Genomic DNA, 13204 nt, shown 5'->3' on the forward strand with positions numbered 1-13204 from the left:
GCAAGGACAGAGACCTGCAGGGTATGTTGTTTTTAAAAACCATTTTATTTTGTCTGTTCTGTGATGAAAACTGCTTGAAATTTGAGGATTGCAAGGATATTTGGACACCCGCCATCACCCTATTAACATTAAGCAGATTAGAGGAACTGGCAGTACTTGACTATCCAGTTCCAAAGTAGCATTTGTGGACTGCAGGAGTCCTTCAGCTTTGTCTTCTTTGTCTTCTGCTCCTTCCTGCACTCCCTTCCAGCCTTGGTAAGCTTAACTCATCCTGAAATCTTAAATCTAACATAAGGCATCTCCATTCTTTGGCCTCTATGCACACGTCTCGACACAAAAGGGGGCACAGAGTGGCGACAGTGCCAAGCTGGCAACCCAGGACACTCAACAGCGTAAACTTGATCCACCTGCACTTGTCCAAGTCAAAATTCCCTGAATTATCTCCTGGAGTTTGATTTGACAGTAGATGGGCCAAATATTGAGAGCCTGCCTCAGGGTGTTAGCTGAGGCTTCCAAGACTGGTGTGAAGTTCCTTGGTGCTCCACCATTTCTCTTACCTCCCCAAAAGCACCTCCACTCAGGGTGCTGCAGGCTAGGCCAAATAATTGCTTTTGAAAATCCTAGCCTCAGCCTGTTATGAAGAAATGCTCTTGATAACAACTCTCCCTGGAGTGAGTAAAGAACTCTCCTTATTTTCTCTCAATCCAATTTCAGGCAAACTTCTGCTGACCTCTTCATTTTGGCTATTTGATTTCAATAGGAATTGGATTGCAAAGGACCTTTGACTTCAGGCTTTGTATATTTTCTCTAATATTCTTTTATCTCCGCTAAATAACCCATACTAATATTTTAAGCTAATGTTTCTCTCCAGAGGTCACACATAGTTCAGCATGCCTCTTGCATCCAAAGATTTCTCCAGGTCTTTAGTGTTTTCTTTATGTTTTTCTAAATAGGCCAGCTATTTACTTGCTTTTGCTGAGGGGAACAAATAGACCCATTCTAGGTACAGGTTGCTACATCCAAAATAATTAAAGGAAAATCATATGTAAACCGTAGTTTCTGGAAGGAAACTGATCCTTCTATATTTACAGGGTCAGGGGAGTACAGGCGACCCCACATGTCCCCATGTGACTGCCCAAGCGTCTACGTAGCAGAAGAGAACAGGTCACTCATATGTAGTTACAGAAACTGAAAGAGAGCACAGGGGTGAAGAGGAGATTAGGAAACGCTGCCAGATTTAGAGCAACAGGTGGTTCTTTCGCAGCACCCTGCTGCCGCTGCCCTCACTTCACCCACGAGGGAACAGCGGAGTCAGGGATCCCGGGGCGCTCAAAGTAGCCTCTTCCAAGGAGTCTGCATGACAGGAGGTGGAAAGTTATCTGGAAGTATGGGACACCACGGAGAGTAAATAGAGGAACTGGCACTAGCAACATCAGCCCTTTCCTAGAATTGGTCCTGCAAGGAATTTTGGAGAAACCCAATCCTGTTATAAGGACTTTGGAAACATGGGTTTAGGCACCTGCTGTCCCAGACTGTGAGTGACTATCAACAAACCATTTGGCCATGATGCCTAGATCCCAGTAAGCGCTCAAATACCTTCGTAGATGTGGGCGTTGGTGTCCCAGTTCTCCTGTTTCCTTTCCATGTTGTGGAGAAAACAGTTCTTTCCTATTTCGCATGTCTGAGAAGACAAATACATTCAGGAGTGCCAGGTACGCAAAGGCTATTTGAAATGAGGCCCTTACTTTAGGCAAGCACAGGTGTCAGCCCACTCGACTCAGAAGGAATAACCCATTACCATGTTTCTAGCTCATCACTGGTGCCCTCCGTGACCGTACAGGTTTCCACCCAGCAGACATGAGGTCACACAGAGGCAGTGGCAGAAAGCCAAGCAGAGCACTGCTATCTGGAGAAGATTACAAAGCCCTGAGCAGCTACAGGAGTGGACTTGTAGCAGGTGGAGAGGAAAACAAATAGCATAAGGTTTGAAGCACAGTCGCTGGCAACACTCAAAAAAGCTTTTCATAGTTCAGACTGCCTTGGATAGAAGGAATGGGTGTCAGGCGCCCAAAAATGTCTCACATGGACGTTGAACTTGATTCTGCACCATCCTACCCCTCATATGGTCACTGACTCATGAAGTGCATGTGAAGCACCATACAGCTTTAAGTTGTATTTTACCTCCAGTTCATGCTCTTGAGTGTAAGAGTCTGCCCAAGAGAAGGAAGAGATAGATTTCTGTATCCTAAGCTTACAGAATAACGCTGCTGCAGTGGTTGGGGCTTTCAGAAGTCAAAGTCTGCATGCAGTCAGACCCTTCCTAGTCCCACTGACCTTTTCCCAACGATGACTAACATCAGGCCTGTCTGTATGAGCAGAGAGCAAACAAGTCCACAGTGGCAGTTCCTTGGCAGAGACTTCGTTTATCTTCCAGTGCCACATTTAATAACTCTGGATGGCACTTGTCAGAATGGATTTTCCAGCAAATGGCATGCCAAAGCCTTGATGAAATCGAGCCTTCTGTCTGATGTCAATCACCTACCCTTTGCCAGTTCAGATGCACTATCCACACTGGAAAAGCAAGACCCTGGCACACGTTAGCCCAGAAGCACATGGTTAAAACTGACTTAGCAATATGCTGTAGTTAAAAGAGGTAATAAGGGCATGGACTTCAACCTGTTCTTGTACACTGAGTTCCAAAGAGCTTGGACTCACCTAACTCCTGGATGTGCTCCCAGGTGTCCCATATCTTTTTGATGAGGAATCTTTCATTGACCATACATTGGAACTGGATATGCACACAGGGGTGGATATCTACTGAGGTGCAACAACATCAAAGTACATCCACTACTATATTTTGCAGACATTCCCTAGTCTTTATAATAGATTGAACCAAACAGCTGATTGCAAATATGTGAAGATTTTAGGGTGCAGGCAAAGCTAATTCTTAGCTCATAGCCTGAGCCTATCCTTGCTGAACAGGCAAAAATACATTGTGTTCTCACCCTAGATTAGATTATAGTTTCAGTTCTTGTTGTTCCCTCATGTCAATAGGAAGTATGTTCTCTCGCATATGCATTAGAGCCATTTGCACCAGTCCCCGACAGCTGCGGAACTGCAAGTTCTGCTTGTGGGTGGCTTCTTTGCCTCTTGGTCTTTTGTTTTTGAAATGCAGCTGCAGAAGAGAGGAACGTGGCATCACTGCTGCTATGAAAGGTCTTTTCATCCTCTGTGGTTTCCGGGTTAGAACCGTGTTGGCTGAGGACTCCTCCCCCAGGGTGGAGGAGTAATGGAAAAGGAGTCTAAAACAGGATCAGGAGGAAGATGTGAAAATGAGCGCAGACATAGAGTGTATGAGTCAGTGCCACAAGGAATCTCTATCCTGCCTTCCCTCTCGGCATAAAGTCAAGCTCACACCTCCTCTTGGTACAGCAGAGCTGTTCCCACACAGAGAGAAGACATTGTGTGGTGTTCCGCATCTTAAAAAGGATTTATGTCCTGATTGAAAGTTTAATAGTGGGAAAATGTTTTCAGGTCAGTAGCATTCACAGAAGGGTAGGGAAAGAAAGCATGACAAATCTACATTCATTATATGCTATAAAAATAATATGGACTAGGCACTGGGGCCAAATTGTCTGCTTGTGCAAACTGACAAAGCCTCACTGACACTAAACTGATTAACTCCAGCAGACGAGCTGGCCTTTGCTAACAAAACGATTTCTTGTATTGTGAGGGGGTCTCTCATAGGGTATTGGGGTTTTTTATTTTCATTAACAGCCTCACCTCAGATTATTCAGAGGAATTAAACTGTAGCTTTAACACAAGTATGCAACACTGGCTGAGGAACTCCCAAAACAACAGCTTAGCTGTCAAATTTCTCCAGACTCCCAGGCCCTAGAGAGGAGTGCAGCGCCTGTGGCAGCCTGAGGCCGTAAGATGGCTGGAGTTCAGACCTGAGCCTGTAGGTTCTCCAAGACAGACACCAAGTCCATTACACTGACCAGGATTTGTCCCCCAAGGAAAGAGCTGGGACCTCTTAGGAAAGCATGAAGGCAGTCCAGCCCAAAGATTAAGACTAGAGCTGAATCCAGGAAGAATTAGGAGCTTGGTACTGAAGTCAATGCAACCACAAGGCAGACCAGAGAAGTCTGCTCCAAACCAAATGTCCAGGTGACTAGCATGGTTGAGGTCAAGGAGTAATATAACAACAATAGTTAGTTTTATTACTATTTATGTCCTAAGGACCAGACTCCTACATGAAGCGGGAGGAAATAGGGTGTCAGGAGGCAGGAGCAGTACTCAGAGCACAGCTGTGACCAAACAGCTGTAAGGTGTAATGGTGGGGCTGCTATACGGGCCTGACCACTGGGTGAACGGTCAGCCCTGCTTCAGCTCCTCCTGGTCAAGCCTATCAAGTCCTGCCTCTCACAAGGAGCTACCTGCAGTCAGGTTGCTGGGAGCAGAGCTGGTAGCTGAGGTAGTGCCTGATGGACCATCTAGCTGTGTCTAGTGCTGGTAAATCCATTGTCCATACACACCACTTACATGCAGGAGTGCAACCAAGCCTTGTTTACAGTGAAAAAGCTGAGACTCTAGAGGGAAACCTTAGCTACCCTAAAGTGTTTTAGGGTATAAAGTGCATTCCCCTTTCTCCGTGCTGCACGAGCAGCCAAACTGGGTTCATGCCTGAGCACACATCACACTTGACAGTAGCCTGCTGCTTCTCCAGCAGACCACACCAACACCTGAGGAGCAGCAGCATGCCATGCGGCCTTCTCACTTGTCACATGGCAAACTTAGCAATGCACCAGACATCCAGCCGAAGCAGCACTGAGCCTACTCAGAGGCTCCCTGACATGTCACATTCTTCTTCCATTAGCGTAACTTCAGTTTGGCCGCACCCAGCTGCCTGCTACAGCAACAGAAAGTTCCCAGCTCAGGCTCAGCGGAGCTGTGTTTTGTCCAAGTGACAAATGAGGAAGCCTGAGCAGTGCAGGGCCAACCATCCTGTTGGTGGTTATTCTGGGGGATGTAGGGTGGACTTTGCTACGAGAGAAAATGCTTGGAGAGGTGGTGGACCACAGGTGTCCCCCCCACCAGAGCAGGTGAACGGCTTCTGAGACAACAACATCCAAGGAAGTGAGAGAGGAGGATATCTCAGGCGTCTCTGTAGCTCCAGCTTTCCACCAACCTGGAAGGGGCCTCCGTCATTCCCTGGAAATCACCTTGAGGAGCCCAGGATGGGTGGCCTGGGCCATACCTGGGCTCTTGACACCCCTTTCCCAGCTGATTCCTCAGAGCTGTCCGTGTAATTGTATGCCAGCAAGGGAGAGGGGGTACATCTATCACTCTCTGGGTTAGTAGGACACGACCAAAGGCAGGCCCCACGCTGTTGGGGACATATGTTAACATTGGGAACATTATTTGGGGGGGCAGGGGCTGTGACATGGTGCACTATATTACAAGCACCTACATGCAATTTCTCCCAGTGACTTGTCTCTGCTGTGTTTGGTTTACAAGCACAGTGACTTTTTTCCTAATAGCTTGACTGACAAACTGTGGGCATCCAAGATTCAGGCTAAATTCTGGCCCTCTCATATGCTTTCCCAAAAGTTTCAAAATAAAAATCATGCTTCCAGGGACACATGCACAATCTTACTGTCTTTGGTGCATTGGCCTGGCTGTACCTGTGGAGCCTGGTGAGCTGTTGATGAGGCATGAAGAGGAGCAGGATCCAGGTCACTCCCTGTTATCCATACCGGTTCATCTGAGATAATTAGAACTAGATGCTCATTTAAAAGCAGACGTTGCTTCAAATGCAGTCCAAAAGCAACAAGTAGAAAATGCCATTTGTCACTCTTCAGAGCAGATTTTCGCTGGAGAGGCCCCACTCTCATTTACAGTAAATCGCTTCATAATGTGAGGGTGACTTATGCCTTCCTTGAAGTATAAATTATATTTACATTCACTTTATGGTCTCTTCACTTTATTAAAGTGTAGTAATGTGACTGTGGTGTTAGTGATAGTGAAAACTTTTCTAGAGAAATTTGTCAGAATAGCTGTATGTGCAAAGAATCTTTTTAATCTTGGAAAAATATTCCGTCCAGTTTCCTCATGTGAAAAAACGTTCACATCACAGATTCCATCTGGAGGCATCATTTCTCTTGACACCGCAGATATGTGCTGTATCCTCCTCTGCTGTGGGGTCAGGAACCATTATTAATCTTTTCTGTAACTGCTAACATTATTTTTATTCACATTATTCACCCAAAGATCCCAAGCAGAAAGAAGAAAGCTATTCCATTAAGAGTAATCTACTTTGTGAATGTGCATAAATTTGTCCTGTTTGCTTTTTCAGTTTTCTTTTCCAGTATCCAAAGAATATATTTCTTCCTTTTACAAGCTACTTTTCAAGGGTGATTTTACTTACAGTCAAAAATGAATATTGTGAAATCAGGCGTTAAATTTAGATCCTCAGACTGTTTTCATCAAGACAAAAACATGTGGATTTGTAGCTGTCAGCTTCCCTAAAACTGATTCATACAGAAAGACCAAACCCTGAGCTCCGATACTTTAAGGTGTTTTCTGTTGACACCAAAGCCACACGCATAAAACCAAGAATCCCCTCTGGACCTTAGCATGAGCGATCTTTTGAGCATTTTAGTCAGTTAGAAGATCAGGAGCAGTAACTGGAAGAGAGCCATTTCAGCGGTTTTTCACTGCTAGCTTCCTGCTGAAACTTTTGAAAGAGGAAAACAACATTTCTGCTTTCTCGTTTTTCTTTCTATTTTGGGATATTGCTTTTGCTACAGTTGAAGCCATCTAGCTTTGAGAGCCAAATGCTACCATTAGATCTGCAGGGCATTTTAGCTGGAAAAAAAAATTCGCTGGAACATTTAATGGAGGACCACTAGGATTCTTTCACACTTCAGATATTGGTCCCCATAGATCCATGCTATTTGTGCGCTTGGGATAATATTGCAGCTTGTTCAAGAGGGGGGCAGCTCTAGTACTAACTGCATGACTAAATCACATGCTGTGATTGCCTGTACTAGGGGATAAATTCTCCCATGTATTGTCTGATGACTTTTGAGGCTGGATTGCTTAACACGCTAAATTACAGTCAATTACCTTATTATTATTGATAGACTATTTTTGTCCAACATGGCAGGAAGTAGAAAGTCTACAAAACACAATGCCTCTAAAGTTTACAGTAGTGTTTTCCGAGAAGAGATGTCCATCTGGTTCACTGGTAAAAGTGATGTCCTTTATCCCTTCGCAGCAGAGGGAATCAAGCAGTTACTGGGCGAGCTCCTGCATTCAGGGCTCTACTTTGGTCCCAGGAAACCAAGAAATAAATCCTGGATCAAAACTCTGATATCTGCCAACTAGAGTTCTATCCTTCTCTCTACTCCAGCAAACCAGATCGATGCTCAGTCTGACATTGTATCAGTTTAACTACAGGAGTAATGTTGCACCACTTAAAATTTTTATGTGCAGGCCTGGTTATATTTTGGTTTACATCCTTTACATCAGATTAGTTTGTTCCAGCCATGACCCTTCATCTCATCTGTATGTTGCTTAAGGCATTTTTCCAGGGGAAAAAACATACCTTGCTAACAGACTGGATGCTGCTGATTGATAGAATGTACATGGTAAAGTACATTAAAACCATGCATGCACCTGGGCAGAAAATTAGGTTTACATGTGAAGGGGGCATAATTCCAGTGATGACTTTTTTGTGCACATATGAAACCTTGTGAAACCAGTAGTTAATGCACTTTATGCTCCCAATTAGTCTTCGGACCATTTCCCTGGTAAAGACCAAAACCCCCAAGGAGTGTTATAGTCTCTCCTCTTGGAGAAGGAAAACTGTTTTATGAGCGTCCTTGATGCCAGTGCATCACAGAAGACCTTGTGGCCAAGAAGAGCAGTCCATAGAAAAGAACAAAAAAGAAAAGCAACCAAAATACTGCCTGGGGGGTACACTGAGGTAATATCAACAAAGTGACAAACCCTAAAGTTTCTAAATCCAAGTTTCCCTAGAAAGCAGACACTCCATGAAAAAATGCCATAAAGTTGAATTAAACATTTTCCTGCTGGAAACACTGCAGCTAGCTCTTTTGCCTGCCAATAGAGGACGTCTTTTTTCCCCCCGCCTTTCTTTTTTTAAAGACAGGAATATTTGTAAGTCATACAGACAATCAGAAAATGACTGGGCTACAGCTGGGGGAGAAAGAGATAGATTCAGAATTTGGGAGGCCATGTCCTCTTCTGCCCTTTGTGCTATTCAGGCCTGGGGAACAGGGAGATATTTTTGGAATATTATTTTAAATAACGGGGACTATCAGATTTCATTTCATCTGTTGGTTCTGGTCTGCAGTGCCCATCAAGCTCTAATTATAAATTATAAAATGGGCTCTCCTATGTGACAAGGAGCAAAGGAAGAGACAATGCCTTCACTTCTCAGCTGGGGGTATACCTGTGGTGATCTGTGTTTTCACCATTAAGCCCACATTACTGCAACTACCATCTGCCTCAGTTGTATTTATTTGAAGCCTATTATGTCAGCTTAGTCAGATCAATGCATTAATGCTCTGTTCTCCGTACTGCAAGTCCCAGGGGAGGGAAAATGTGTCCCTCCTTCTAGAGAGAACTGTGGTCATTCTGACGGTGCGTAATGGCACACAAATCCTTGGCATAACTGATGGCATCTGAATCCTGAATTCCTTACCCCATGCCCCTTGGGAAGAGTTTGAGATCCATATACCCGCAGATCCCACACTTCCAGAGAAGGAGGATCGAGGGGGGAGTGACTGAAGCTCTTCTCTCTACGAATCACATCCATCTGTGCTATGCATTTCGTCCCCTTTCTAAGCCAAACCTCTCAGCAATTGCATTTTTGCACCACCTTCCGCTGCTAAAGCAGCTGATCATCATACAGTCTGACCACATGAAGAACATGGCCCAGAGATGCACTGAGCACTTCTGTTTATGTCTAGATAAGGCTGAGTATCTGCGATGGGGCCTAGCTTGGAAGGTCCATCAGGATAAGGGAGTTGAGTGGTTTTGGTATCCCCAGATGACTCTTCTTGAGAAAAAGATTTGAATGTAATCTCACACAAATCCCAGCCTCAGGAAGGGTGGGAACTTTATGGGATCAACTGTTCTCCTGGGATGAGTCATTCCTGCAAGCTCTCAGTTACAGAGAAACCACATCAGAAGATAAGGTGGCTTCTGATTTTGGCAATACTGAACTTTTGTGGCTGATCTTGGGTCTGAAGATTTTAAGTTAAATTTACCTTTTCTTGCACCCTCCAACTCAAATGCAAAGTGCTTTCCAGACTTGTTCTCTTTCTTGAACAGAGATAAATGATACTACTGGTCTATTCAAAAGACAGCAGGAAGGCTCATTCCAGAAATATTGTGAAATTAGTTTTATTGGAAAAGTGAAAACTTTACATTCTGGCTTCCAGGGTTGTATATTGTGTACACTGTTACACTGATCTAATTTAGCTGGAGTTAGACTAAAATATGATGACAAAGCCTGTTTTTGCACAGGCTAAATAATAACAGTTTTATACAAGGTAAGCTGCAGTTTCTGGAAACAGGAGGAAAAATTTGGGTTCAGGCAGTTGAAAGCAAGTAGTTATATTATGATGTATTTTTGTATTCTTAATAGCAGAGCTTTTCCATCAACTGTCATTTCATAATTCTCACATGCTGCACACACTACCCTAGACATAATTATTTTCCACAAACATATGATGAGCACTCAGTTGGGCCCTATGTGTGTGACATTATCCTCCCACACTAACGCTGGTGTCCTTCCTATAATGGTATAGATATATAGAGATATAGATACACATACACACAGTCAGGCAGACACATATGCCCCTCCAAATATACTTTCCAAGTTTTTCCTCTATAAAGTTAACCTCAGTTATATTATCTGGAATTAATTTTGCTGCAGTACTTGTTGGAGGTTCAGCAGAAATATGAATACTATAAGACTACTATAAGTTTTGGCACTAGCTTCATGTTCAGTGGAATAGATGATCGCAAAACCTGGATCCAGAAGCATTTTCCTTCCTTGTGTTCTAATTGATGACTGCACAGGGGTCACACTTTAAAAGTCAGCATATTCTGCAGTGTTCAACACTATATACTATAGTATATACCAATATAACAATATATTGCAATATATACATACATAATACAACAATATATAACAGTATATAACAATAAATAGCACAGCATCTCCTGGATTGGCCACCAGATTTGCCTCTGGACAGCAGAGCTGGAAAAATGGGACTACTGGTCCATTGTAGTCTTCAGCAAAAAGCCTCATTCAAACCACTGTTGTGTTTCAAGCTGGAGTTTGCCTTAGGGACATGTCTTGCATAGTTAAGAATGAAACCTGCTCCACTAATACTAACGCAAAAGTCACCAACAACAGCTGCAAAGGCCAAATTAGCTTTTCTGACAGCAGAAGAGGAGTTTGTTTTGCATGCTTAGATCAATACGGCTACTGTGCCCCACCCGTCCTGGGCAAACTTCTGATAGACCAGAGTGGGCAAACCTTAAAATGAAATGCCAACACAGGATGACTCAATTTTTGGATGCAATATGGGTGGGAAATCACATCAGGGATTTTATCTCTGATAAAAACAACTCCTACTCCCAGGGACCTGCAATCTAAAGGCTTAGACTCACTGACAGACTCATTCCTGCAGTCAATTACTGAAGTTTAACAATTTCCTGCCTGAGAGCTGAGCCACAGTAACTGTCTCCAAACATGCTCTTGACTCCAGGGAAACGCAAGGCAAATTGACCTAGTTTGAAGAGCGTGAAGATAGACTGCATCACCTTCCAGCTGAGTGTGTAGCCACAGAGTTGCTCCACGCAGGCACAGGCACTTGGCAAACCCAGGCGACCGTGACTCTTGGCTGCCAAAAACCTGAAGACAGGTTCTTGGGCCAGGTGATGCATTTTGTATCACAGGGACAGAGCTGTCTCCTGAACTGGCCCATAATTGTAATGCAGCAGCTCACGTCTCATCATATGCCAAAGAAGGATGACAGGTAATTCTTTTTCCCTTTAGGATTGATTTGCAGCGGCTGGGTAGAGCACCTAACTGCTTCTACAGAGCTCAGAGACTGTTAATCCACACCAGCTCTTGCCAAAAGAAAATATGTTCGAGCCATACAGGCAGCCTGCTTGGGTTTCTCCTGAATTATGATCCCACTGGGTTTGCTGAGTTACTCGGAGTTCTGCAGCTCCATATCTCAACTTTACTATTGCAGGAATGAATTATTTTTCCATCACATCCAAACAGCTGAACCCATACCAAAGTACAAAGGGGCTTTTTTGTGACTCTGAAGAATTGTCACAGCTTGTACCTCAACGTTTGGGAAAGGAACCTGTGATACTCTCCAAAAAAAAATGCTCCTGTTGATCAGCCAAATGTTGAGATGAACAACTCAGCACAAGGCTGTGTAATTGCAGTATTAGCCCTGATTAAGAGAAAGGGCTTGGCTTTTGAATAGGAAGACCCTCAAAGCAGCAATTTGTATTTTCTCCTACTCAGTTCTAAACATATGTTAAAATATATTTTTAAATTCTATTCTAAAACATATTTTAAAATTCTGTTTGACAGGGAGAAGATTGCATCTTTCCCAAATAAAATTAGGAAGAGAGGAAAATACAGCCAAATAAAAATGGATGTAAACTCACTCTGAGTTCATTTCCCCTGTATCAGGTACCAGTGCTGTGCCCTTTCCTTGCAGATATCAGCTCTGGACTGATGGAAAAGTGTCACTCCTGGGCTATCTCTGGGCTACCACCTTTTTTTCAGCATCTTCTAGGTGTGGGACTCCCATTGACAAGAGAAAGACTGCAAGATCCTAAAGATGTAGTAGCTGCCCATCACCATTTTAGCACAGTATATATCCCTTCACTCCCCTCCCTGCAGCATCAGTGATGCCGCTGTGACTCCTTGGCACTTCCTCTGCAAATTCACTAGCTTCCTGGAAAAATCAAGCATGCTCTGCTCTATTCCCGGCCAAGACAGTCCAGATGCTTTATTGCTTCATTCTTGTGTTGCATTCAGTTTGTTAGTGCTTTCATATGCTTTCATGTGAAAACCCTGAGTCAATAGTATATTTGCTTCCTGTATACGGTCACTTCTCAGTGAGAAGGTTAAAGGTTACAACTAGTGAATGTCTATTGACTCCAGGGGTTACTCGCCTAAAGAAAAACACCACTGATTTTTATTTCTGTTTATCTGAAGCTTGTAGAATAGTACACACCATGTAAACATCACAAGGCAGCAAGGAGAAAGTTGAAAGAAAGGATTGACCACTGTTACTATGTCTGCACACAGCCAAGGGAAGGACAAAAAGGCTGAATTAAAAACTGTGGTTGCTAAGCCACATGGTCTGCACCTGTACTGGAGCAAGACCAAGCCTGACAGAGATGAAACCAAAGCCCCTAGGATATGTCTTCAGTTACCTACTGGAAGGGAAAGGCTCAAGAGTATAGTGGTCTTCAGCAATAGAGTTGATCAGAAAACAACATTCTTTCATGCAGCTCTTCAAGGCTGTGACATTGCACAGTCTTACCCTTCGCTGGAGGTTAGGGGCCAAGGAGGGGCAGAAATTGGGTGGGAGAGTAGGGCACTCATTTAGACAAAGAGATCCAAATTTCCTTTCAAGCTCTACCCAAGATTCGAACCAAAGTCTTCTCCCTGGCCCATAAAGTAAGTCTCCAGCCCAGTGACCATCTGGTCATACCTGCCAGCAGGAGAGAGCAAAGGAGACAATCACCTGGGAGATAGAGAACCGAGTTCCTGCTGAAAACTGGACCTCATCAGACCTTCATCAGAAGATTCCCATATGATCACTGTAGCCATCAAGCTGTCTCAGGGTCTCATATATGCTGGAAGAAAAGGAGATGAAAGACTTCAGTTTTGACAGAACTGTATTTCACACACACACACACAAAAAAAAAAGGATAAGGTTTATAAAAATATCTTATGTGCATTTAGACTAAGAGTGCTAGCATTAAGGTTGCCTGTGGGGAGTGATAGGCAAGGCAAAGGAGAGGAACCAGACTGGTGTCATGCATCCTACCCACTCCTGTGAAAAGTCCTGGGGATGAAAGGTGCCCTGCTCAGCTCACCACTAAAGCTGTGCACTTCTCA

The sequence above is a fragment of the Apteryx mantelli genome, chromosome 2, assembly GCF_036417845.1.
Source record: "Apteryx mantelli isolate bAptMan1 chromosome 2, bAptMan1.hap1, whole genome shotgun sequence".
Taxonomy (NCBI): Eukaryota; Metazoa; Chordata; class Aves; order Apterygiformes; family Apterygidae; genus Apteryx; species Apteryx mantelli.